Source organism: Leptodactylus fuscus, chromosome 6 (assembly GCF_031893055.1).
Source record: "Leptodactylus fuscus isolate aLepFus1 chromosome 6, aLepFus1.hap2, whole genome shotgun sequence".
In the NCBI taxonomy this organism is placed as follows: Eukaryota; Metazoa; Chordata; class Amphibia; order Anura; family Leptodactylidae; genus Leptodactylus; species Leptodactylus fuscus.
The window spans coordinates 72,532,682-72,536,738 of NC_134270.1; positions in this window are offsets into that span (position 1 = coordinate 72,532,682).

A 4,057-nucleotide genomic window follows, 5' to 3' on the forward strand; every position below is an offset into this window, starting at 1 on the left:
CTTTTTTTTCTAGGTAACACGTCAGAATAGCCTTTAGAAAAGCTATTCGTCTCCAGCGCCGCCTCTGTCTTCTTCATCTATAGCAGAGCTAGAACTTCGCCGAACAGAGCGTACTGCGCAGGAGTCCGACGTCAAGCCAAAGAAGGAAGGGGAGGATGCAGAAGAAGACAGAGGTGGTGCTGGAGTCAGTTTTCGAGCAGCAATGGGGACGCCCCCATCGCAACTCCTGCGCTGGGGGACGCCCCCATCGCTGCGAGAGAACTAATTAGCATACCGGTACAAACCGGTATTTCGAACGAACGGCGCGGCGGAGATCACTTCCAAAGGTAGGAGACGAATAGCCTTTCTAAAGGCTATTCCGACGTGTTACCTAGAAAAAAAAGTTTTTTAATGGTAGAATCCCTTTAACTACTTCATGGACAGAGGCAGACAAAGGCAGAAGACGGCATGGTGCAAATTCAATTAAAGAACTAGAGCCGTGTTCACACAGTGCAACCAAAACTCTAAGCAAGGAACTAAACTGCACTTGTCTCCTGCACCACCACATGCGAGCAGAGGATGGCGCAGTGACCTGAACAGGCAGAGATGTTACACCCTGTTTATGCCCCAGAAAGCTGGTATACAAGCTATGAAAAAAGTCACTTCTTTCTTAATATTGCACCTGTATACCTCTTGTGGCAATGGCATGGTGAGTGTGGGAATCAGGTCTGTCAGATTTATCATAATTTACACCCACACCCATGGGCTGGGGACTAGATGCAGCTATAACTATATCCAGGATATTGTGTGGCACCACCTTTACATTCACACCATATAAAATTTAATTAAATTCCAACGACCCCTTATTGGTGAATTACTCTATGTATTTTTCTATAATTATTTGATAATCCAGAATGTTATGTATGATAACCTGGCATCTTGGGTTCCTTTATTATTCAATTAAAAGAATGTTACTAATGTATGGTTTTTTATGTAAATGTGCACGTGAGTATGGGAAGCTCCTAATCTTATTGTTGGCTTTGTTGAATTATGGACTTCTCTCAGACCTGACAGAATTAATATTTTGGGTATAAAGCCATAGGCAACCTTGAAAACATATTAATACGTAATGCAAGAAGATTCACAATGGCCCTAGGCAAACTAAACAAAATATTGGAGTATCCCAGCTGCTTTATATCCTCTCGGGAAACTGAGCTGTCAAACATTTTATATCATTAGGGTTTGGTTTTTATTGAGGGGAGCGCATGGGATTATAGACTCAATTGTTTACTTTACCCTTCCTGCTATAGATACTTTTTGATTTTCATTTTTGACTCCCTGCCTTCCAAAGTCCATATCTTTATTTTTCTTTGGAGGCCTTAATGTTTGCGGGAAAAATTGTATCTCACAATGGTACCATTTAATATTCTGTACAATGTACTGGGAAGCTAAAAAAAATTAATGGTTCCTTAATAGTAATAGTGGCACACAGTGAACATGTAAAAACCTATGTAGTATTATAAGAGTTACCAAATAATGTCACAGTAGACAATAATATCACCTAACCATCACAATGGATTCAGAAACATACACCCCTAGTAGCTAGCTCTGCAATACCAAAGTTTGGCCCTATGGCACACCTCCTACTTAGACCTTATTCACATAACTTGTGTATGTATGATCCACTGTGCTGGTGGAAGACTTGTCTCATTTATGATGAGGTGAGTTCCTCCGCTGTGCTGAAGGGTCTGCCAGCTTGTAGCCGCATAGATTTCAGTTTTCCTTTGTGCCAATAAACTGCCATAAATTATATTAAATGTAGCACAATTACCATTTGTGCTACATTACCACAAAAACAGAAGTTGCAACAATTATTGTGACTTGCTAGAAATCTGACTATAGCCGCTATAATAAATCTCCCTCATTGATTTCAGTCAGGCTATTCACAAATCTGTGTTTTGACAGTCTGATTTAATGGATTTCACAAAATAGGGCGTAGGCACCTTACAGACGACCGTGGCGTGGTTCAGTGTGCTATCTAGGATTTTCATTTCTGTTGGTCCACAGTCAGTGCATGGGCAGCACACGGTTGACATCAGTTGCCCTTCGATCATGGCTTGTGGCCAGTGGCGTAAGTTGGAATGGAGGGGCCCAGTGGCAAACTTTTGTCATGCCCCCCCCCCCCCCAAGAGGGGTATGTGGGCGTGCAGGCTGTATATGGAGGAGAGGGTGATGTGGGGTGCAGGGTATGTATGAACAAGAGGGGGGAATGGGGGTACAAACTTGTGCGAGCAAGAGGGTGATGTGGAGCGGAGAACCCCTCATTCCACCAAACTCTTGCTCACCCACAGCCTGCACCCCCATTCCTCCTTCTTTCTCACACACAGCCTGCGCTCCACGTCACTCTCTTTGCTCACACACAGCCTGCGCCCCACGTCAACCTCTTTGCTCACACACAGTCTACACCACCCATTCCCTCCACTTGCTCACATAAGGAGGAATGGAGGGGGTGCAGGCTGTGTATTAGAGGGGGGAATGGGGGTGCAGACTTTCTCACACACAGCCTGCACCCTCATGTGCCCCTCCTGATTCAGCCGTGGATTCCGCGACAAGAAAGGCAGTGAACGACTCCGATTGAAGGCAATAGGAGGCGGTTTTTTGAGTCGGATTCTGAGGCGGATTCCACGTCAAAATCCAGTCCAAAAAACCCCAAGTGAACCCAGTCTAAGGCCACACATTGTGAAAATGAAGCATTAATGGCTAATACAGAAACGCAGCGGAAAAAAAACACTGTTTTATATTACCTGCAAAGTGAATGAGATTTTGTTTATTTTTATCCACACATTGAAAGAACTGCATAAAACTTCCCCTATGCATTTAATAGAGGAAGAAGAAAAAAAAGGAACAAAATTTCAAAGTAAAATGCTAATGGATTTTTACACAGTATTTTTTTTGTTTTTGCTGAGTTTTTTTACACAGCGGTTTTTAGCTGTGATTCACAATGTGGAGCCTTAACAAAAAAAGAGAAAAAAAGAAAAATCACATTTTTTTGCTCAAAAATTCAACTTTTTCAAAAAATTGTGGCTTTTCATGCCTTCCGCTCCAGAAATCTGGCAAATGCTATATTTTTTCCAGTGGGTCCGTTTCTAATGGCCACCAAAATGGATTTGCATCAGAGTGGTGACCATTGATAAAAAAAACAGGGTCACATAGAAATGGGTACAAAGTAAGGGGGCATTCACACAGAGTAACGTGGCGTTGATTCTGGCTTTATAACCCATTGATTCCAATGTGTTCCACACGGAAAACAAAACCCATTGAAGTCAATGGGAGTCTTTTTATCAGCGCTGATTCTTTTGTGAGTTATCGTGCCAGAATCAGCGCCGAGTTACTCATTGTGAATGCCCCCTTAGTGAAACACGGGTGCAAAACGTTCATAACCATCTTGTGAATATCGCCTTAGGCATATTGATCAATGATGATTTTTGCAGCCAACTTGATTTATTTCATTTCCTGAGCTCATTGGAGCCTGAGATGTTTAGCAATAGCTATTCTCTCCAAGGTTGAATTTACATCTTAATGTTAGGACTGGGGGCTGTACAGCTTTTATCTGTTTACCTGCATTGCAACAATAGACATCCAGACAGTCAAACTATCTGCATGCAATACCAGTATGTATCCTATTATTAGGGTTTAGGAGGGTTTGGGTTCCTTTCATTCAACCATTTTTGTATAAGGAATATTGGTATTTATATTGTATAAGTTAATACCCTGTATATTGATATATTAATTAGAATTTTATAGTAATGAAGTGTCAACTCTAATTTCTACTTGGATTTATTTAGAAAATAAAATAAAGAATATTTATATTCTGCTCTATATCAGTGGGGAAGCCTTGGAAATCGTCATTAAAATTTCACTTTCGTATATCGTGTACTGAATATTATTGGATTAAATAGCTGAAATTCCAACAAAGCAGTACATGTGTAGAGAGGACTAATACCAGGCAGGTGTCATAAAGCGTCTGGTTCCACGCCTCAATGCAGGTAATAAGCCTGCCTGCAGCTGCGACCTAGAC